Below are 24,995 nucleotides of genomic sequence, written 5' to 3'. Positions count from 1 at the left end.
GTGTATTAACAGATTTTGGTGGGTATTGTTGGATAATAGCAGATGTTTGACACCATGTTACTATGATGTTTTTGTAATAAATAATATGTTTGAATGGCTTGTATAAATAACGTAACACCTGTAATTTTGTGTAATCATATGTTTATGAATTCAATATATGATGTGTAAATTAGTAAGTCTTCTGCTGTGAGTAAAAAAAAAGTTCGGTGTTACAAGTTGGTATTAGAGCGTAGGTTTGGTAGTATGTGCACTGTGTAAGTTACTTACTCCCAAACTTATGAATGTATTGTGTCAAACATCTGAGTGGGGAATAAGTGAATGTAGAGATATGTGCATAGGTGATTATGCTTAGTGATAGGTGCTAACAGGTTATCAACTAAGCTTTTGTGAGATGATGTGTTTGCAGACAGGTATGACTGACCAGACCAGAAATAACAATGCCCCTGTGACTCTCGGACCCAGAATATTTAGAGCATCATCAGTGGAACATAGTCTAGAAAGTGATCCAAATGAGTATGTTCAACAGTTAGCGTCATCGAGGAAAAGTGAAGGAATTAAAAGGCCCAAATCAGGCATTTAACTGTAGTGTCTGAAGCTAGTGATCCACTGATACCTCCAGGGTTTACTGGTACTCTGTATACATCTGGCCCATCGGGTAGTGCTTCTCAACCACCCTACTCGCAACCTCAAGTTCCACTTCAAGTGCCATATCAATTTTCTCAACAATATCAGTACCCTTTTCAATATCAGTATTCAACAATGAATCCATTTCAAACTCCTGTATTTCAGCAAGTGGTGAAGGAGAAGAAGAAGTGTACGTATAAGCAGTTTTTAGATTGCAAGCCTTCTAAGTTTTCGGGTCATCAGGATCCGACTGTGACAATGAACTATTTAAGGAAAGTGGAACGGGCATTGAAAGCCTGTCAATGTGAACCAGAATTGCGGGTGACTTATGCCAGCTGACTGTTAAAGAATTGAGCTATGGTTAGGTGGGATACGATCACTTCTCCGTTGTCAGAAGAGCAACTTAATCAAGTTACTTGGGAACAATTCGCTGTTAAGGTGCAGGAGTAATATTGTACCGCGTTTGATATTAATCGATTGAAGCAAGAGTTAATGCAAATGACAATGACTGAAGATATGACAGTCGATGAAGCGTTTGAGCAGTTTATGGATAGTTTAAGGTTCGTGCATCAGTGGACACTGGACGAACAGTCCAGAGGGAAACGGTTTGTAAAAATTTTGTGACCTGAGTATCGCACGATTGCAAGGCTTTCTACTACTTTTCCACAAGCACATATGTTGGCAAAGGTAACTAAAGTGACATTAAGGCAGTTAGATATGTGAAAACTGAAAGTGCATCGCAAGTGAAATCAACGACAAGTCATTCTAGACAACAATCAAAGAAGCCAAGTTGGTTTAAGCCAAAAGGGCAATCTAGCCAGGGTGGATCAGTGTTAAGTGGTCAGACGACATGGTGTAGAATGTGTAAGTTTTCACATAGTGGGCAGTGTACAGCTTTGATGAAACGTTGTTTACGTTGTGGTATAGTGGGACATGAGCCTCAAGTTTGTTCATTTAAGAATAATGTATGTTGGAATTGTCAGAAACGGGGTCACAGATCTGCAGAGTGTCCAGCTGCAAGAAAAAGTTATTCCGGGATGGGGTCCGGGTCGAGTGTACGTGTTGTGTCAGCTAGGGGATCATCTGCTTCCTCTACGGGGCAGAAGCGCAAAAATCCTCCGCCACCTAAAGCCAGAGCCTTCCAAATGTCAGTAGACGCTGCTACTTCTACTAATGATGCAATCACCGGTATGTTTTAGTAAATTCCGTATCGGCTCGTGTACTATTTGACCGTGGAGCAAATCGCTCGTTTGTGTCAACTACTTTTTGTGCTAAGTTAAATGTGCCTATTAATACAATTACTAAACCCTTAAGTGTTAAAGTGGGTGATGGTAGGACTGTGCCAGTCACAAAGTTTGTGTCTGGAATTACTATTGACATATAGGGTAGTCTTTTCTCTGTGACTTGAATAGTGATGTATATACCAAGTTTTGATGTAGTACTAGGCATGAATTGGCTTAGTAACCATAAGGCCAGTATTAAGTGTGACAGAAAAATTATCTCCTTTCTGGTGGTCGGGGGAGGGGGGATGGGTAGTGGCTCGTGGTGATCGCTGCGAGTTCCGTTGTCCGTTATTGTCAATGATGAAAGCTCAGAAATCTCTGACCAAGGGATGTGATTCTTTCTTAGCTTATCTAATTGATGTAAAGAAGGAAAAGAAAGTAGTGTCCTGATATCGCTCAAATTATGCATATTTTACATCGCGATATCGGTTCTTTATTGTTGTTTATTCGAGGAAATGTGAAGACTTTTGTTATTTATTGAGCTAAAATAATAAATATAGCTCCAGAGGTCTTCGGGTTAGTGTTTTGGTGGTTTCTTGCTAAGTATTGGTGATATTTGAGCTTAAAGTACGTTTGGATGCAAGAAAATGAAGTTTTGCTGAGTCTGGAATGTATCACGACCGTGATGGGTGGTGTTAATAAGTTAGCAGGGATTGGCAGAATTCGAAAAAGGGTGAATCACGGTCGCGATATAGGCATCGCGGTCGTGATGCTGATGATTGATCCCGGTCGCGATGGGGGTATCGCGGTCGCGATGCGGGCTCGAACTAGTGACTTTTTGTTTAACTATAAATACTCGAGGTTTTTAACCCTAAAGGGAGAGGCAGTTTTCCAGCTACAAATTAAGGAGGTCTTTGAAGACCTAAACCCTACCATTGAATACTTGCTCATTATTACTTCTATTCAGTTAATCATAACGTTCGGTACTCGTTTTTATTATCATTTTTTCGTTGTAATCATGAATACTCTTGGTTTTTTTTTGTTTGATTGTTCTTTGCTACTTTAATATGCTAGGCTAAATCAGTTTGGTGTTTGCTTGAATGTGAAACTACAAATATTGGATTGTTCTATCTTATGAATTTAATGTTTTGATGATTGAAATTGATTGTGTTTGGTTAAAGATCCATTCTTATGCATGTTCTTAGTTCTTAATTCAATTACATAGGTTGTTAATCATTTAATGTGAGTTAGATTTCAGATGCAATCTATGCTTCAACACTAAGGTGATCTAGACAATTAAAGAAATGATTTCAAGTGATTGTGTCATCGATTTAATTGGTGATTGAAAGACTAGTGAATTGCATGATACTGAAATTGTTCCAAGTAATTATGATAATTAGGACTTTATGTGAATTTAGTCCAAACCAAATCTCATTAGTTTATATCAAATATAGTTTAATCTCTTGAAGTGAGTTTATGTGAGTTTACCAACTTTGATTGATTAGAACTTTGTGAAAAGTCATACAACTATATTTAGGACATAATAATCGGTAATAATTGCAAGAACAATCCATATTAGTAGTGAATCATTCAAGTGGACACTGTTTTATCTTTACTGTTAATTCATTTCATTTTACTTCACGTTGATTGCGTGAATTGAAATACAAACCAAATCTTTAAACTGAATTCTAGGATAATTATTAGAGTTAAGATCTTGATTAAACTTCTCTCTGTGGAACGAACTGGTCAATTACTTATAGATTACTGCATGATCGGGTTATAGTTGCCTGTAAGTGTATGATAATTGTTAAGTTTTTAGCTAGTTATTTTAAGGTACGATTACACATATCATGTCCGATATTCCTGTGGTGTTCAAATATCCAGAAGTGTTCCCAGATGAATTGCCAGGCTTACCGGCGATCACAGAAGTTGAATATAGGATCGAGTTAGTGCCAGGGGCAACGCCTATTGCTAAAGCTCCGTATATATTAACTGCTTCCGAAATTCATGAAATGATGTCTCAAATTTGTTGGGATTTAACAAGTTACAAAATGCTTAAAACATTTTAAGAATCAAACTTTGCGGAAGCATATAATTACCAATTTTAGACTTGTTAAACTTTAATCAATTAAAGTTAAATCTCAATTTGGATCAAGTTGTGAAACATACTTACAAACTACAAGCAAGAAAAGAGTTTATACCTATTCCAAGCTTGGTAGAGAGTGATGAAGATGATGATGAAGAATAGAGCTTCAAATGGATGAAACCTCAAGGAGAAATACCCCAAACTTGTGTACCAACACCTAGCCTTTGGTTAGGATTTAATTTCACTTGAAAAATAAGCTTGCAAAAAGAAAATTGAAGCCTCTAAACCCTTCAAATATTTCGGCCAGCTCAAAAGAAATGAGCAGAATTTTTGTTGCTTTGATGTGTGTTTTTGCAAGTGTATGTTTTTAATGAGTCAAAGTCTTGCATGTATATGGAAATGGGACTTGTATTAGACCAAGAAAGGAATCTCTAGAATGTGAGCTTACACTCCCCATGCCACCCATTAGTTTTATAAAATTTAATTTTATAAAAGTTAGTTTTTATAAATTAAGTTTTATAAAACTTCCATATGTAGTTTTATGTACATTTTATTTATATAAAACCAATTTATATAAAATGCAACATAAATTAATTATTTAACCTATGAATAATTAATTCCACATTATATAAATTATTCCATAATTTACATATACACATCAAGTAATATTTCAGAAACCATTTTTCTTAAGTTTCAAGTGTCGCATATTTAATCAATGATCCAATCGTTAAGATTAAATACGTATAAGGTGTCGGTAAGTTTGTTATTGGGTATGACCCGACTTGGATCATAACACCTTAGCCACATTAATTTAATATGTCTCTCGGGCATACGAAATACCTTCAAAATTCAAGAACTATTGGATCGCGGGTTCATTCATTCAAGTTCTTCGTAGTGGGATGTACCAGTGTTATTCGTGAAAAACAAAGATAGTGCGCTCTGAATGTGTATAAATTATCGTGAATTAAATAAAAGAATAGTGAAGAATAAGTATCCGCTGCCTAGGATAGACGACTTATTTGATCAGCTTCAAGGAGTTTCGTTCTTTTTGAAAATAGATTTACATTCGGGATATCACCAGGTTCGTGTTACTGAATTCGACATTCCTAAAACTTCTTTTCGTACCCGTTATGGTCATTATGAGTTCTTATTAATCCCGTTTGGGTTAACCAACGCTCCATTAATTTTCATGGATCTCATGAATAGGGTGTGTAAACTGTTTTTGGATAAGTTTGTTATCGTGTTTATTAATGACATCTTGGTGTACTCCAAAATCGAATCCGAGCATGCTGAGCATTTAAGACAAGTGTTGGAACTCTTGAAACATGAACGACTATATGCAAAGTTTTTAAATGTGAGTTTTGGTTACGTGAAGTTCAATTTTTGGGTCATATTATCTGTGCGGAAGGTATAAAAGTGGATCCATAAAAAATTAAAGCTGTGATGAATTGGAATTCACCAAAGAATCCGACGAAAATCAAGAGTTTTCTAGGATTGACCGGTTACTACCGACGATTTATTAAAGAATTTTCAAAGATTGCAAGTTCCTTGACAAAGTTAACTAGAAAGGATGTATCTTTTCAGTGGGGTGATGAACAGGAAACTGCGTTTCAGACTTTGAAAAGTTTGTTGTGTCAAGCACCAGTGTTAGCCTTACCCGAGGGATCCGATGACTTCGTTGTGTACTGCAATGCGTCCTTATCCAGTTTGGGCTGTGTATTAATGTAAAGAGATCGTGTAATTGCGTATGCTTCGCGTCAATTAAAACCAAGTGAAAAGAATTACCCAACACATGAATTAGAAATGGCTGCAGTAGTGTTTGCGTTAACATTCTGGAGGCATTATCTTTATGGTACGCACTGTGTTATCTGCACCGATCATAAAAGTTTACAGTATATCTTTTCGCAGAAAGAGATGAATATGCACCAGAGACAGTGGCAAGAACTAATTAAAGATTACAACTGTGAGATTGTACATCATCCTGGCAAGGCAAACATTGTGGCTGATGCGTTAAGTTGTAAAAAATTCACTAATAGTGTAAAATTTTTGCGAATTGAGATTGTGTTCGATTTAGTGGATCGACTAAAGATAACTCAACTCGAAGTATTACAAGATGAACATTTGAAATCTGAGTTAATGGTGAAAAGAAAAGAAGAATTGATGAATGATTCTCGAGAATTAAAGACTTATCGTGAACGAGTTTAGGTGCCCTTACTTAGAGAATTGAGGGATTTAATCTTAAATGAAGCACATAAATTGAGATTATTTGTGCATCCTGGTAGTACAAAAATGTACCATGATCTGAAAGTGTTATATTGGTGGCCAACTATGAAAGCAAACATCACGCAATACGTGGAAAATTGTCATATTTGCGCCCAAGTAAAAGCAGAACACTAGAAACTGTATGGGTCTTTGCGTCAATTAGAAATTCCAGAGTGGAAGTGAGAACATATCACTATGGATTTTGTGACAAAACTACCCAGAACTCAGAAAGGAAATGACATGATTTGGGTAATAGTGGACCGTTTAACCAAAAGTGCGCATTTTCTAGCTACCAGTGAAACAACTTTGTTGACCAAGTTAGCTCAGTTGTACTTAAATGAATTAGTGTCACGACATGGGATACCATTATCCATTGTGTCAGATAGAGATTCGAGATTTGTGTATAGTTTCTGGAATAGTCTACAAGAGAATTTGGGTACTCTTGTCAACCTCAGTACAGTCTATCATCCTCAGATTGACGGTCTGAGTGAACGAACTAATCAGACTTTAGAGGATATGTTAAGAGCTTATGTGTTAGAGTATTGTGGATCGTGGGATTATCATCTACCATTGATCGAATTTTCCTACAACAACTCCTATCATTTAAGTATAGGCATGCTGCCTTATGAAATGTTGTATGGTCGGAAGTGTCGAACTCTTTCGTGTTGGTTGGAAGCAAGTGAGAAACAGTTTGCGAGCCCAGATATTGTGCAGCAAACTGCGAAAAAGGTGACTATTGCACGTAAAAAGCTAAAAGCTTCCAGAGATCAACAAAATATGTATGCAGATCCTCGTCGACGACCAGTGACATTTACCGTGGGTGAATGTGTGTATTTAAAATTGTCGCCGTGTGAGAAACAGTTTGTGGGCCCAGATATTGTGCAGCAAACTACGGAAAAGGTGACTATTGCGCGTAAAAAGCTAAAAGCTGCCAGAGATCGACAAAAGATGCATGCAGATCCTCGTCGACGACAGTGACATTTACCGTAAGTGAATGTGTGTATTTAAAAGTGTCACCGTGGAAGGGTGTAATTAGATTCGGCGAAAGAGGAAAACTAGCTCCAAGGTACATTGGTCCTTTTAGAATCCGTCAAGTGCTGAACGATCAAACTGTAGTGTTAGATCTTCCCCTAGAGTTAGCAGGTACTCATAAAACGTTCAACATCTGCTACATTTGTAAGTGTAAAGTGGACGATGAAAGTCAAATTCTTCCTCTACAAGATTTGAAAGTAGATTCTAGTAAGAAATTGGTGGAAGAACCAGTAAGGATCGTCGACAGAAAAGTGACTAAGTTGCGCAAGAAACAGATTCCCATGGTCCTTTTGGAATGTAAGCATAGTTTAGGCACCAATCTGACATGGGAAACCGGGGAGTTGATGACCTCTGCATACCCTCATCTGTTTAACCGTGACCAGATTCCAAGGACAGAATCTTCTTAAGAGGGGTAGATTTGTAACATTCTAGCTTCGGGCCTAGTAGGTAATGACCTATTTACCCTTCTGTGCTAATATAGTGATTTTAATAATTATGTGTTTTATAATTATTATGTATGGGATAATGTGCATTTTGTGACAAGGGTCACAGAACATATTAAAGATTTTGGGTTTCAGATAATTGAAAAATACCCGTGTATTGTGGGGTGTGAGTTTTAAACCCTTTTAAAGTATCTGTATCTCATTCATTTGAGAAGTTTCTTCCCAAACACACTACTCGTTCTTTTCTTTCTCCCTCAACTCAAACCCTAATTTCTTATAGTGAGCTTGAGCTCAAATAAGTCACATAATCTTGTTCCTTGTGTCTTGCTAATCATTACAAGGTAAAATATCTTTGATTTCATGATCCAAATCAGTTGCAAATTGTTTTTTGTGTGGTTTTGATAAAAGTGTATTTTTGGATCAAAAGTAAAGATTTGATGTTGTTTTGAGTGTCAAATTGATGGGTTTATAGCCTAAACATAGTAGTGAATCATATACGGTCGTTTGTAGTATAAAAAACATGTTTGGGAACAAGAATTGAGTGATTGAGTGAAAAACCCGTAGGTTACCTGCTGTTGCTACTGAAGAACACAAACGTACGGTTGCAGTTTGCAACCGCACGGATACATGATGCAACGTACGAATGCATGTGAAACCGTACGTATGCAGTGGTGTTGTGCAATCGGAACATTAACCTACAACCTCAATGATATTATGTGCAACCGCACGGTACATGGTGTAACCGTACGGATGTACATGCAACCGTACAGATGCAGACCAGAACATGAATTGTTGTTTAAATGACTGTTTTCTAGTTATCATGCTGTCCAATTATAAACTAAGGACTATGTCGCCATGACTGAGTTGTGCATGTATGGATTCTCAGGTGATAAACGGATAGGTAAAGACTCATTAATATAAGACAACTGAGTACTTGTATTTCTAGGTGAGTGGGACTATCTTTATGGGCATGATTATACAGTGACAAGTGTAGTGATTAGTGCCATGCTTATAATTAGACTGTTTATGAGTCTGTGACCAGTGAAGTGACTATATGTGATTATGTGAGCACCCAGTGCTAACGTTGATGGTGTAATTCCGACGTAAGAGGTTAACCCTATTTACCTTAGTGTCGGGTAATAGTGTTGGGTCCGTTATTACTGATTGGTGGTATAGTACGAATGACGAGTGTGTCACGTCTGGAGGACTATACCAGTGATTCAGTAATGGGGGCTATCGGTGTGATGCCCCGTCCTAATCCACCTGGACGAAGTCACCAACATCTGGTTCCATTGCGATGATCGACTCCAAAAAATGTCTTTAAAATGAGAAAATGCACAGCAGAAGGTTTCTTTCATACCTGAGAATAAACATGCTTTCAAGTGTCAACCAAAAGGTTGGTGAGTTCATAAGTTTATCATAAAACAATAAAATTCATCATTTTGATAGACCACAAGATTTCATATTTTCATTTCTCATAAACATACGTCCCATGTATAGAGACAAAAATATCATTCATATGGATTGAACACCTGGTAACCGACATTCACAATATGCATATAAGAATATCCCCATCATTTCGGGATCCTCCTTCGGACATGATATAAATTTCGAAGTACTGAAGCATCCGGTACTTTGGATGGGGCTTGTTGAGCCCGATAGATCTATCTTTAGGATTCGAGTCAATTAGGGTGTCTGTTCCCTAATTCTTAGATTACCAGACTTAATAAAAAGGGGCATATTCAATTCAATAATTCAACCATAGAATGTAGTTTCGATTACTTGTGTCTATTTCATAAAACAGTTATAAAAGCAACGCATGTATTCTCAGTCCCAAAAATATATATTGCAAAAGCATTTTAAAAAGGGAGCAAATGAAACTCACCATACTGTATTTTGTAGTAAAAATACATATGACGACATTGAACAAGTGTAGGGTTGGTCTCGAATTCACGAACCTATATCAAGTATATATATATATTAACACATTGTAATATTAATTAACCAAGTTTACATTTTATAATGTATTAAGATTAATATTTTTATATATAAATACTTGATGTCGAACGAGGTGTATATAAAATAGTTTATATTTTACTAGGAAAATACTATTAAATACGATACAATTTTACACAAGATATTTATTTATTTATAGAATGAATATACTTAAACCTTGCTACAACACTTATAGGCAGTGTACCTAATCGTACAGTAGTGTAGTTTTTAGTAAGTCCGGTTCGTTCCACAGGGAAATCTTTGAACAAAGCTCAACGCTATATTAGTTTACTTTTATAAAAATACAAATATATATATAGGTAATATTATTATTATAAAGGGGGGTTTTTACCGTTTAATGACCGGTTTGTCGATTTTAAAACTTTAGTCGCAGTTAAAACCTAATGTAAAATATAAATACAAGACTAAATTTAAATCGTAAAGTAAATAACGATAATGAAATTGCGAATAATAAAAATGCGATAAAATAAAATAAATAAAAGTGCGATAATTAGAAGTGCAATTAAATATAAAATAAAGGAAATTAAATATGAAATAAAAGAATTATGCTTATTTAAACTTCCGTAATCATGATGTTTGACGTGTTGATTTTAGTTTTATGCCCATGGGTTAATTGTCCTTTGTCCTGGATTATTCAATATGTCCGTCTGGTTTTTGTCCATAACAGTCCATCAGTCATAAATATAAATTGCAAGTGTCCTTGTCAAATTATTATTATACCCGAAGTTAAATATTCCAACTAATTGGGGATTCGAATTGTAACAAGGTTTTAATACTTTGTTTAATGAATACACCAGGTTATCGACTGCGTGTAAACCAAGGTTTTACCACTTTGTTAACAATTACACCAATTACCCTTGAATGTAATTTCACCCCTGTTTTAATTATTCTAGTGGCTATTAATCCATTCCCGTGTCCGGTTAAATGAACGATTATTCGTACAAATAAATACCCCGCCCATCGTGTCCGATCGAGTGTATATGGTAATTTATAGGGACGCCCAATTGTAAATCTTTATATTAACATTAACAAACTTTCATTTAGTTAAACAAATATAAAGCCCATTAATAGCCCATAGTCTATTTTCCACAAGTGTCGTTCTTTTGTCCAAACCCCAATTATGGTACAAAGCCCAATTACCCAATTTTAGTAATTAGCCCAACATCATGATTACTTCGTTTTAAATAAGCATAATAATAACTTAGCTACGAGACATTAATATAAAAAGGTTGAACATAACTTACAATGATTAAAAATAGCGTAGCGTTACACGGACAGAATTTCGACTTACACCCTTACAACATTCGCTAACATACCCTTATTATTAGAATTAAAATTAAAATTAAAATATAAATTATAAATATAAATATATTTACGTATGAAGAGGAAGAGAAAAAAGATGATGAAATTTGATCAGAATTCGGTTGGCTTTATAGCCAGAGTTGAAAATTGGGGCTCCGCGACTCGCGGCAAAATGCCCTTAAAACTCCGCGAGTCGCGGAGATATATTTACAGCTCACACCCTTGGAGTTTCTTGCTGCCGACGGTTTTTAATATATATATATAATATATATATAATTAATATAATTAATTATATATTATATTATATTTATATACATAGTTAACTTGTAATTTTTAGTCCGTTGCATCGAGCGTTAAGAGTTGACTCTGGTCCCGGTTCCGGATTTTCGAACGTCCTCGCGTACAATTTAATATCTTGTACTTTGCGTTTTGAATCTTGTACTCTTGTGATTTCGAGACGTTTCTTATCAATAATTGGAACCTTTTTGATTGTCTTTTGTACTTTTGAGCTTTTTGGTCGTTTGCGTCTTCAATTCGTCGAATCTGTCTTTTGTCTTCACCTTTTATTTATTTAAACAAATATCACTTGTAAATAGAACAATTGCAACTAAAAGCTTGTCTTTCTTGAGGAATAATGCTATGAAATATATGTTCGTTTTTAGCATTATCAAATATTCCCACACTTGAGCGTTGCTTGTCCTCAAGCAATATTGTCTTGAAATACTAGAATCACTTCTTTATTCTTCACACTTTGTACATCAGTGATTTCTATACGGCGGTATAAACAATGGTAGTAACGATATGGTTTACAGTCCCACATGACTATAAAAATTTAGATCCATTAAGGAAATTGGATCTTTATGAAAACATTTGATCTTTTGAAAATTAAATCTAGTTTTTACCCTAGATAAGTTTTCCGGAATAACCCTTTACCGGTGTTTGCAAAATATTTTTGTGGGTTTGGTGGGTTTCAGATTTGAAAATTTTAGCTCAAAACTTGCGGTTTTGTGTCACCCACTTGCTAACCTTGTATTTGGAAAGCAACAAGTCCAGTTTACTTGTTCCGTATATTACCTTTCGGCAAACTACCGTCCGGTTGTAAAGGAAAGCGTTGAACAAGCAACTGTTTAAGGCAATGTCCCGTGACATGCTTTTGATTATGGTCTATAACGTGTCGGACGCAATTACTATCCTTGGTAGGAGCAATAGTAAAGCTCACCCTTATAATTTTTTCGGTCTGGCACAAGGTCCTGTCTCCGACCATGTTATGCAACCACCGTTCTTACGGTTGACACCCGATTTAGTTCAGGTGACCTAATGAATTCCAGGTGAATTCCTAGGATTTTACGTTCAATGGTAATGAACGCATTGAAAATAGGGTTTTCAGAAAACAAATCGGTTTATAATTTTGATCAAAATATTTTCTCGTTTAAGCTCGAGTTTAGATATCATTGAATTCCATGAGTTTGAATTCTCAATCTTTAAGGTCAATCTCTAGGATTGAGTAATATCAGTCTTAAAAGCTGATTTTTAATCTTTAAGGAGATTATCCTTTCTGGGGATCTGATTCATTAGTCTTATCAAGCTAATTTGCACGGTGCCCCCCCATTGTACGAGATAAATCCTTCTCATGGTTAGGATAAATCTGACCACTTGGCGACCCTGTTTAATGCTGAGGTCCGTGGATTTCCTGCTGATTTTAGTGATGACTTTTCTAGATTTTTCGTCAACCTACAGCTGGTCTGGACGACAACTTCATGACCTAAATCAAGAAGCGCGTGTCTTTTTCGGAAGACTTTACTTCCTTTTAATGATGGAATTGATTCATCGTGTAGATCCATCTCTTCTTTTCTTTCATTGGGTAAAACAGTTTAGTTTAGTCCAAAGCAAAAGTATTTTCAGTTATTTGTTACAAATATATGTGGCATATGTTTAAAATAACTTGGTAAATTTTCCCACACTTGGCTTTTTATTTTTCTTTTTATCGTCCTCTATTCCATTTTAAATGAATTTTGACGTTTTAGTTTGTTTATCAATTTATGTCCTTTTTGAGGTAACAATAATTTCGGTGTTAAAACCTAGTTTTATCGTTCATAAATATGTATAAACATGATTTTAATTCATTTAATTGAAAATTTTGAAAAATTTTACTAGAATTGGGTAGTCAGTATATAAGACTAGGGCTGTTCTTTTTTATCAGAGAGCACTAGATTCTAATACAACTACTGCTTTACTAGTATTTTTAATGGTAACCAAGTGTATAAAGTAAAAAATTTTAAAATCCGAAAGAATTTAACCCCTTCCCACACTTAAGATCTTGCAATGCCCTCATTTGCAAGAAATCAGTAACAATTTAAATTATTGAGGGTGATTTGTGTGAAAATGATTAAATTTTTACCAAAGTTTCCAAATATATTGGCGTTTGTTTGCTGAATGATAAATGGTGCACATCATTTGTTCATTCCGTCTTGTTGTTATTTCACATGTATTTTGCATCTTGTCGTCAAAATTAGTTGCTTTTGCTGAACTTAATGCCAGTCTTTGAAAATGCGTTGTTTTACCCTGTTGTGTACATAAGATAAACTGCAAACATATATACATATTTTTGAAGTTTGGTTTATTACCCCACATTCAAAAATTATTAAAATCTAAGAATAAAAGTTAGAAATTATAAAAATGATTACAATATTAACAAAAATATTAAATGTATCAATAATTACAAATTATAAAATAAAAAAATAATAATAATAAAACTAAGGATGATATTGGTACCAATAGGGGTTCCACGCATAACCATAAGTGCTATAGAATGCTTCGGCAGGGTCATACGTAGGATATGGTGGCTGCATCTCTATCGACCAAGGAGGGAAGACGGGTTTCGGTGTAGGAATATAGTTTCTACCTATATGTTGGCAATGCGCTATGATCTGGTTCTGATGAACTTGCCAATCTTCAAATGCTCTCTGTCTAGCATTTTCGTATTCCTGAGAAGCTATAAACCTATGCATTTCTTGCATCTCATTCCCCCCTCCTACATTACCTTGTTCCTGGTTTCTCTCTACCTGTGGATGTCTACCATTGTATCGTACTGCGGCGTTATTTCGCCGCTTCAAAACTTTCGCACCATGGTATACATTTAAACCTATAGTGTCGCGGGGTTCCGGCTCTTCTACTAATAATCCCCCCCGACTTATATCCACACCGAGATATTCACCAATCAAAGTAATAAAAATACCACCTCCTATTATGCTATGTGGACGCATCCCCCGAACCATAGCTGATAAATAATAACCCACACAATATGGTATACTTACAGCGCTGTGTGGGTCTCGAATACACATATGGTAAAACAAATCCTGTTCATTTACTTTTTCTTTGTTCTTACCCCTTTGTGTAATCGAATTAGCTAAAAACCTATGTATCACTCTTAATTCGGCTCTATCTATATCCAAATAAGAGTAGTTTCCCCCTTTGAAACGGTGATGGCTTGTCATTTGACTCCACACACCGTGTGTATCAAAATTCTCATCTATCTTTCTACCGTTTAGTATCAATCCTCTACAATCGGCAGACGCTAATTCCTCAGGCGTATATATACGTAAAGCCTGAGCCATGTCCAGTAAAGACATGTGGCGCATCGAACCGCCTAACAAAAATCTAATAAAAGAACGATCGGTTAAACTAGCTACCCGATCATTCAACTCTATACTACATAACAACTCTTCACACCATACTTTATATACAGGTCTGCGTATGGTGAATAAATATATCCAGTCATTAAAAGAAGAATTACCATACCTCTGTACAAGTAATTCCCTAATTGGCCCGGCCAATTCTACAGCTTCTAAGGGTCCCCATTCTATGACCCTCGGTACCTCAACAACCTTAGAGTGAAGAGTATGCAAACCCCGTTGATATTTTGGATAATCTATCCAAAGTCTGTCAAATCTCAGGTTCGGGTGCAACTGTTCCAAGTGCATATCTGAAAAGGTCATGACTGGATGAGGTACATCCTGCTTGTAGTAGTTATCTACCTCCTGTTGTTCCAAGTTCTCAGCAGGAGCATGGCGGGCTTGGGATGAAGATTCACCCCTTTCATTCTGCAAAACACATCAAACACAAATTTTGTGCATCCAAATATGCATTAGTGTCAGCAAAATCATCAATCAAAATAATTACAATGACATTATCAATTTATATCAAACTTAAGCTCATTTTCACATTTTTATCAAATCTACACTTTTTCAAATAATCATATATGAAAATTTTCGCCAAGTTCATAAGCATTCAACTCAAATAACATGTCAAAATAACCATTACTAGCAAATAAACAAGTCTCAAATGGCATTATCTTTCAAAAATCAAGTTCATGAATTTTGGACTTGAAAAAGTCCACTTTAATTCTCAAAATCATGTTTAGGCTCAAAGTTTGGATCATTTAACTACCTAGACATGTTACACTACTCAATTTAGTAACAATTCATGACAAAAATCGGCCATAACCTGTTTATATCAAAAAGCCCCAAATTGCTCAAGAACACAAACCCTAGATTATTCAAAATTTGAAGTTTAAGGCTTCTAATCATGTTAAACAGCATCAATCTAGGTTATACAAGCATAATACATAAACAATTTAAGTCTAATTACACTAAAAAGCATCAAAATCAAATTGGGGAAAAATAGCTCAAGAACACCTAATTTCGAATTAATGGTGTTTAGGTGTAGAAATTTACCGTTTTTCTTGAGTAGTTCTTAGATATCATCCTTCTCAACATGATTTTAGCAAAAAATTTGGTGATTAACGGTTAAAAATTGAGATTTTTGGGGTTGATTTTCGGGTTTTTTCGCAGTTATTTTCGAGCTGTATGTTTCTGTTTTGTGTGTGGGGGAGTGACTGATCGTTCAGCTATTTTATTTTTTTTCTGGGTTTTGGTCCCTCCGCGAGTCGCGGAGGTTTTGCACTGCAAACTCCGCGAGTCGCGGAGTTTACCCCTTTTTTTTTTTTTTTTTTTTTTATAATCTTTAACTTATAAAACAATTAAGAGATTAATTTTAAAATTTTGTTTCCCTTGTTATTTAGGACGAGGTCGTTTCGGATCGATGTCCTAGTCCGTCCTTCGACAAAATTTTAAAATTTGTCTTTTTGTAGCGATTGTTTTAAAAGCTAAGATTTTTGGGTTTTTTCAATGTTTTTGGCATACTTTAAATCAATAAGATTAAAAATAATGATAATAAAAGTTCTCGTCCCTCCCTCGGGTAAAGCAATTTCGGTTCAAAGACCTAGTCTTCAACTTACGACGAATTTTAAAAATCATATTCTTAACTTAATGAGATAAAGTAAATTTTTGTTTTTAAATTCACACAACTTAAATATAAAATTCAAAATTAAAAATTTAAAAATTAAAAATTCACACCAAACTTAAAATTTGAAATGCATAAAATTTAAATTTCATATTTTAAAAATTAAAAATTCACACCAAACTTAATTTAAAAATTCATAAATTCATACCACACTTATATTAATTTTTCAAATATTTACAATTTTAAATATATTGTTTTTACAAAGTTTACAATATTAATTTAAGATTTAAATATTAATTTTAAAAACATGGTAAAAAAATAAATTAAAAATCTTTTTGTCTTTTTATCCCACTTTAATCAATCAAATATTATCAAAAATATGCGCCCCTCTTTTCGGTAAAGTAATTTCGGTTCCAAGACCTAATTTAACTCATGACGAATTTTTGAAATATTTTGGGTTGATTGATTAAAGATATTTATACCTTAAGAATAAACGTTAAATTTCGCAGTGATGTAATAAATTTTTGAATGATATCAATAATTTCGGTCGCCAAACCTAATTTTATTTAATACCAATTTAATACTTTTTAGCGAACAAATTAGCGTTTATTATCAAAAGGTTAAAAATAAAAATAAAAATAAAAACTGTACAGACATACCTGTGAAATAGATTTCTTAGTTATATGATCTATTATATTCATAAGATAGTCGGTTTAATTGGTTTTCCATGGCTGCATAGGCGTAACCTCGAGCATTCATTGTCTTTTCTTCTAAACAGATGAACGGTCCGTCTCTGCATAAAGTAACAAATTCGGTATTTGAATAGGTTTGATTATTTGAACATTTACCTCCATGTGACCATTTTCCGCATTTGTGACATCGTTCTAGGTGTCGTGCTCTTCTTTTCGCTGCGGATTTTGATTTTCCTTTACCAAATTGTAACTTATTATCTTCGCATCTGGATCCTTTTCTAACTCCGTCCATTCTTTCTCTGATTACTGATACTAATTCACTCGGTAGTATGTCATTATTTATTTTAGTGATCAAAGCGTGTAGCATTAGACCATGGTTTAATTCACAGGCAGTCTTCATTACGTAAAAACCTAAAAAAAATAAAAATTCAGAATGGGGGGAGAAGACTAGTTCTTTAGGGTCTGCTAGGGAAAGACCATACGTGTTCCATTTTCGAGAACTACACGAAAACAGACAATCTAACTCTAACAGAAATACATATTATCCTTTAAAGACTTTATTCTCCCCACACTTAGTTAGCTGTGGTATCGAAATTGTGATTAACTTCGTTGTCGACTTCCATCGGACCATGTATGTAATGTTTAACTCTGTGACCATTAACTTTAAATTCAATCCCATTTGAATTTATTAATTCTATCGTTCCGTATGGGAAAACTCTTTTGACTATGAATGGTCCAGACCATCTTGATTTCAATTTTCCAGGAAATAGCTTGAATCGTGAATTGAAAAGAAGAACTCTGTCTCCTTCTTTGAATTCTTTTGAACTTCTGATTCTTTTATCATGCCATTTCTTCGTTCTTTCTTTATAGATTAACGAATTTTCGTATGCTTCATGTCTTAATTCTTCTAATTCGTTTAGTTGACTTAATCGTAGACGTCCGGCTTCATGTAAATCAAGATTACATGTTTTCAAAGCCCAAAATGCTTTGTGTTCAATTTCTACTGGAAGATGACATGCTTTTCCATACACAAGTCTAAAAGGTGTGGTTCCAATTGGAGTTTTGTAGGCTGTTCTAAAAGCCCAGAGTGCATCCTCCAATTTAATGGACCATTCCTTCGGATTTGATCCTACGGTTTTCTCTAGAATACGTTTTAAAGCTCGGTTGGTATTTTCAACTTGTCCACTTGTTTGTGGATGATATGCGGTGGAGATTTTATGAGTTACTCCATATCTTTTAAGAACTTTCTCAAGTTGATTATTACAGAAATGAGTACCCCGATCACTTATTAAAGCTTTCGGTGTTCCAAACCTTGCAAAAAGACGTTTTAAAAAGTTGACTACAACTCGTGCATCGTTAGTTGGGAGAGCTTGTGCTTCCGCCCATTTAGATACATAATCAATGGCTACGAGTATATATAAATTATTATGAGATTTTGGAAATGGACCCATAAAGTCAATACCCCAAATGTCAAATACTTCACATACTTGGATGACATTTTGTGGCATTTCATCACGTTGACTTATTTTTCCGGCCCTTTGACATGCATCACAGGATTTGCAAAGAAGGTGTGCGTCTTTGTAAATTGTAGGCCAATAGAATCCAGCTTCATAAACTTTTCTTGCTGTTAGTTGAGGCCCATAATGCCCTCCTGTTGGTCCTGTGTGACAATGGTTTAAAATTTTACTAGCTTCATCTCCAAATACACATCGGCGTATTATTCCATCGGGACAACTTTTAAACAGATGTGGATCTTCCCAGAAATAGTGTTTTATATCACTGAAGAATTTCTTTCGTCTTTGGTACGATAATCCTTTTTCAAGGAATCCACAAACTAAGTAGTTTGCATAGTCTGCAAACCATGGGATTTCTTTATAATCTATCTTCAATAGATATTCATCAGGAAAGTTGTCTTGTATGGCTGATTCATTTAGAACTTCTAATTCAGGATTTTCAAGACGAGAAAGATGATCAGCAGCGAGATTTTCTGCTCCTCTTTTATCTCGGATTTCAATATCAAACTCTTGTAAGAGTAAGATCCAACGGATTAATCTTGGTTTAGCATCTTGTTTTGAAAATAGGTATCTAAGAGCAGAATGGTCTGTATAGACCACCGTTTTTGCTAGAACGAGATATGATCGAAATTTGTCAAAAGCAAAGACAATAGCAAGGAGTTCTTTTTCCGTAGTTGTATAGTTCGTTTGTGCTCCTTGTAATGTCTTACTAGCATAATATATAGGTTGAAATCGTTTTTCAATCCTTTGTCCTAAAACGGCTCCCATTGCAAAATCACTTGCATCGCACATTAGTTCAAATGGTAGATTCCAATTTGGTGTTATCATGATCGGTGCATTAGTGAGTTTTTCTTTAAGAATATTAAAAGATTTGATACATTCATCTGAAAAGATGAATGGAGCATCCTTTTCTAGGAGTTTATTCATAGGAGTGGCAATTTTAGAAAAATCTTTTATGAAACGTCGGTAAAAACCGGCATGCCCTAGAAAACTCCTAACTCCTCTAACATTTGTGGGATGTGGAAGTTTAGCAATTACATCTACTTTAGCTCTATCCACTTCAATTCCTTCTTTTGAAATTTTATGTCCAAGAACGATGCCTTCTTTAACCATGAAATGGCATTTCTCCCAATTAAGTACTAGATTTGATTTTTCGCATCTAATTAGCATTCGTTCCAGATTAACTAGACATGATTTAAATGTATCACCGAAGACTGAAAAGTCATCCATGAATACTTCCATGCATTCTTCTATCATGTCATGAAAAATCGCCATCATACACCTTTGAAAGGTTGCAGGGGCGTTACAAAGTCCAAATGGCATGCGTTTGTAAGCAAAAGTACCATAAGGGCACGTAAATGTGGTTTTCTCTTGATCTTCGGGTGCTATTGGAATTTGAAAATATCCGGAAAATCCATCTAGAAAACAATAGTAACTATTTCCGGCTAATCTTTCCAACATTTGATCTATGAAAGGTAAGGGAAAGTGATCTTTTCTGGTGGCGTCATTTAATTTTCTATAATCAATACATACACGCCATCCTGTTACAGTCCAAGTATGAATAAGCTCATTTTTCTCATTTGTAATAACAGTCATGCCACCCTTCTTAGGTACGCATTGAACTGGGCTTACCCATGGACTATCAGAAATTGGATATATCAAACCTGCATCTAGCAGTTTAATAATCTCTTTCTTAACTACATCTTGCATATTAGGATTTAGTCTTCGTTGGCGTTGCACATACGTTTTATGACCTTCTTCCATAAGGATTTTATGTGTGCAATACGAAGGACTTATTCCTTTAATATCATGAATCTTCCATGCAATGGCTGGTTTATGAGCTTTCAACACAGAAATGAGTTGTGATTTTTCATTTTCAGTAAGAGAAGACGATATTATTACAGGTAATTCAGATTCACCATGTAAATAAGCGTATTCCAAATGGTTTGGAAGTGGCTTTAACTCTAATTTCGGAGGTTCTTCTATCGATGATTTATATCGATATCTGTCTTCTTCTTTTAGCATTTGTATTTCTTCTGTTGTTGGTTCATATCCATTAGCTATAAGTGTAGCTAACATTTCAGCTTCATCAATTGGTTCATTTCCTTCTCCTAAAGAACATTCTCCTGTTCCTTGTAATTCTGGAAATTCTTCTAATAATTCTGCATGTGCATCTATAGTTTGAATATAATAACATGTATCATCTGCAGATTGTGGTTGTTGCATTGCTCTATCAACTGAAAAGGTAACACTCTCATCCTCTATACTTAGGGTCAGTTTCTTACCGAACACGTCTATCATTGCTTTAGCCGTGTTTAAGAATGGTCTTCCTAATATGAGAGGAACTTGAGAATCTTCTTCCATGTCCAAAACAACAAAATCTACTGGAAATACTAAAGTACCAACTTTAACTAGCATGTTCTCCATTATCCCTCTAGGATATTTTATTGATCTATCGGCTAGTTGTATGCTTATTCTGGTTGGTTTCAATTCTCCAAGGTCTAGTTTAGCGTATAGTGAATACGGCATTAGATTTATACTAGCACCTAAGTCTGCCAATGCTTCTATTGAACTAAGACTACCCAGAAAACATGGAATTGTGAAACTTCCTGGATCAGATAGTTTTTCTGGTATCTTATTCAACAGCACTGCTGAACAATTAGCATTCATAGTAACAGCCGAGAGTTCTTCCATTTTCTTTCTATTCGTGATTAGATCTTTCAAGAATTTAGCATACCTAGGCATTCCTGAAATCACATCAATGAAAGGAAGATTTACATTTATCTGTTTAAACATATCCAAGAATTTGGATTGCTCGGCTTCAAGTTTTTCTTTCTTCATTTTACTTGGGTAAGGAAGTGGTGGTTGGTATGGTTTAACATAAGGTTTATCCTTAACTGTGTTATCTTCATTAACCTTTTCAACTACCGGTTCTTTTTCCTTATCTTGATCAGGTTGTGGTTCTTGTGTAGTAGGAATAGTTTCATCAGAAGTTACAGGTATTTCAGGTGGTTTAAGTGTTGTTCCACTTCTTGTGGTAATAGCTTTAGCTGTTTCATTCCGGGGGTTAGCATTTGTATCACTAGGTAGACTTCCCGGTTTTCTTTCACCTATTAACCTTGCTAGGTTACTCACTTCTTGTTCCAGATTTTGAATAGAAGCTTGTTGATTTCTAAATGCTTGAGCATTTTGTTCATTGGTTTGTTTTTGAGATGTGAAAAACTGCGTTTGAGTTTCAACTAGCTTCGTCATCATATCTTCTAAATTCGGCTTTTTATCATCGGTTTGTTGTGGTGGTTTGTTCTGAAAATTCGGTCTTTGCTGATTATAAGTATTATTGGATACTTGTTGATTGCTAGGACCTTGTTGGTTGTTGTATGGAATATTTCGGTTATAATTCTGGTTTTGATTGTAAATCGGTCTTGGCGGTTGATAATTATTCTGATAATTATTTCCAGGCCTTTGGTTTATGTATGAAATATTCTCTCTTTGTTCCATTGTTAATTCAATACTGAGACAATCTTTTGTCAAATGTGGTCCTCCACACTGCTCACAACTAATTCGTATAGCATGAATATCTTTAGTCATCTTTTCCATTCGTCTCTCGAAAGCATCTATCTTTGCGGAAATGGAATCTAAGTCATGGCTAGAATCGGCTCTAGCTGCTTTAGATGATCTAATGATATCTTTTTCTTGGTGCCACTCATGTGAGTGGGAAGCAGTATTATCAATAATTTTGTAAGCATCAGTTTCGGTTTTCTTCATAATAGAACCACCAGCTGCTATATCTATGTCTTTTCTTGTAGTGATGTCGCATCCTCGGTAGAATATTTGTACTATTTGACAGGTGTCTAAACCATGTTGCGGACATCCTCTTAACAACTTTCCATATCTTGTCCACGCCTCATATAGAGTTTCATTTGGCTTCTGTGTGAACGTAACAATTTCTGCTTGAAGTCTTACGGCTTTAGATGCAGGAAAGAATTGTTTAAGAAATTTGTCAATTAAAACGTCCCATGTATCGATCGCCCCTTCAGGTAACGATTCCAACCAATCTTTGGCTTCTCCCTTTAAAGTCCAGGGAAATAACATGAGATATATTTGTTCATCCTCCACTTCTCGTATTTTAAATAGTGTGCAGATCCTATTAAAGGTACGTAGATGTTCATTTGGATCTTCCTTCGGCGCACCACTAAATTGGCATTGATTAGTCACCATGTGTAGAATTTGTCCTTTGATTTCATAATCTGGCGCATTAATGTCTGGATGAGTAATTGCGTGACCTTGGCCAGTGCGTTTAGCTCTCATTCGGTCTTCCATACTTAAAGGTTCCAGATTCTCCATAATTGAATTTGTTGAATCGGTATCACTAGATGATTCTGATTTAATGGTTCGTTCCTCAACAATCTCTGTTTGAATGATTGGTGGTTCCGGAGGAAAGTTTAATGGTTCAGGATCTACGAACCGTTCCTGAATATTTTCTGGATTCTCAATTGTGAGGTTGGGTTCAAAAAATGGATTATCGGAAATTTGAACTGAAGTACTTGGTCGACTGGATGACGATTCTAAAGAAAAATCAACGGCGGTTATATTTGTTAAACGATGTCTTGATCGAGTTACAGGTGGTGAACGTACAAAAGGTGATGAACGTCTTGCTCGGTGCATTCACTGAATATCCTATTAGTTTTTAAAAGGAAAGAAAAATTATAATAAGTTATCCAATCAATAGACTTTTCTGATTTTGCCCACGTTTCGAATAGCCAAAAGATGCAGCAGAGGGGCAGGATTCGTTTGGTCTCAATATAATTGAGGACTGTTTGGCTCCAATAACCCGGTCCACGTACAAATCCAACTATTACTACGAACCAGAAAATTTTGATGTCTATCAATTTAACCACTTAAAATAAATTTTTCGTAATTTTAAGAATTTTAGATAAGAAGTAGAAAAAAAATTCTAAGTCCTAAAACTAGAATAGCGAGAAATAAGAAAGAAAAAGAGTTTGTCGCAAAAGGTCGAAAAAGAAAAAAAAATGGTTGAAAATAAAAGGTGACGGAAAAATAAAAGAAACTTATAAAAACTTAAAAATACTTTTACTAACCTAACCTTATTACTACAACTAACTTAAAATTATAATCGCAAATTGATATTACTAATTGGAATGATAATTGATACATAGTAAAAGGTGTCTAAAAATATTAAAGCTTACAGTAGAAACTAAATCCCAAATGAAAATAACTTAAAAAGAAACTAAAACTTAAAAAGGCGTCGCAAAATTCTAAAGCACCTAAATCTTAGTCTAAAGAAAAAGCACTTAAGGAATTCTACGGCAAAGCCTAAAAATATAGGAGTAAAAATAACTATAGCAAAAACTAAGTTTAAAATTAAATATGAGCAAAAAAATACAAATATTACGCTACAACGATTAAAAAGGGACAAAATATAAAAATATACAAAAAGTTGTAAAAAGTACAATTTTTATAAAAATATTATTTTTATATTATTTATTTTATTAAACTATTAATTTTACAATTTTAATAAAACTAATTTAACTAAAATATATATAAATAAAAAGTAAAAGTAAAATTAAAACTAATAATAATAATAATAATAATTAGGTTTTAATAATAATAATAATTAAAAATAACCCGTAATCAATGCTTGATTAGGGTTTTTGTCCGTGTGTCAGAAGGTCTCCGCGAGTCGCGGCAAATAAAGAAGAAAACCCCGCGAGTCGCGGGGTTCAGAATTTGAGCTGACAGGTTTCACTTTTTACGCGTTTTTCTTTATTTTATTTTTTTTATTTATGTTTTCTGTTTTTTTTTTTTTTATATAAATAAAAGATGTTTAATAAAATTTATATTTTTATAAACTAAAATAGAAATAAAGAAACTTATAAAACTTAAATATTTAACAAAATCTTAAAAATACTAATATTTTTGTTTTTCTTTTTATATTTTTCGAATATTTAAAACGTATTTTTACAAAAACGAAAAAGTAACTAAAAATCTTTTTTTTTTTTTACTTTTTATATTAGTGTTGCGCTTCCGGCTTTTAAGATAGCTCCCCGGCAGCGGCGCCAAAAATAACTTGATGTCGAACGAGGTGTATATAAAATAGTTTATATTTTACTAGGAAAATACTATTAAATACGATACAATTTTACACAAGATATTTATTTATTTATAGAATGGATATACTTAAACCTTGCTACAACACTTATAGGCAGTGTACCTAATCGTACAGTAGTGTAGTTTTTAGTAAGTCCGGTTCGTTCCACAGGGAAATCTTTGAACAAAGCTCAACGCTATATTAGTTTACTTTTATAAAAATATAAATATATATATAGGTAATATTATTATTATAAAGGGGGGTTTTTACCGTTTAATGACCGGTTTGTCGATTTTAAAACTTTAGTCGCAGTTAAAACCTAATGTAAAATATAAATACAAGACTAAATTTAAATCGTAAAGTAAATAACGATAATGAAATTGCGAATAAT

The sequence above is a fragment of the Rutidosis leptorrhynchoides genome, chromosome 3 (assembly GCF_046630445.1).
Source record: "Rutidosis leptorrhynchoides isolate AG116_Rl617_1_P2 chromosome 3, CSIRO_AGI_Rlap_v1, whole genome shotgun sequence".
Classification (NCBI taxonomy): domain Eukaryota; kingdom Viridiplantae; phylum Streptophyta; class Magnoliopsida; order Asterales; family Asteraceae; genus Rutidosis; species Rutidosis leptorrhynchoides.
This window is presented reverse-complemented; position numbering follows the sequence as displayed.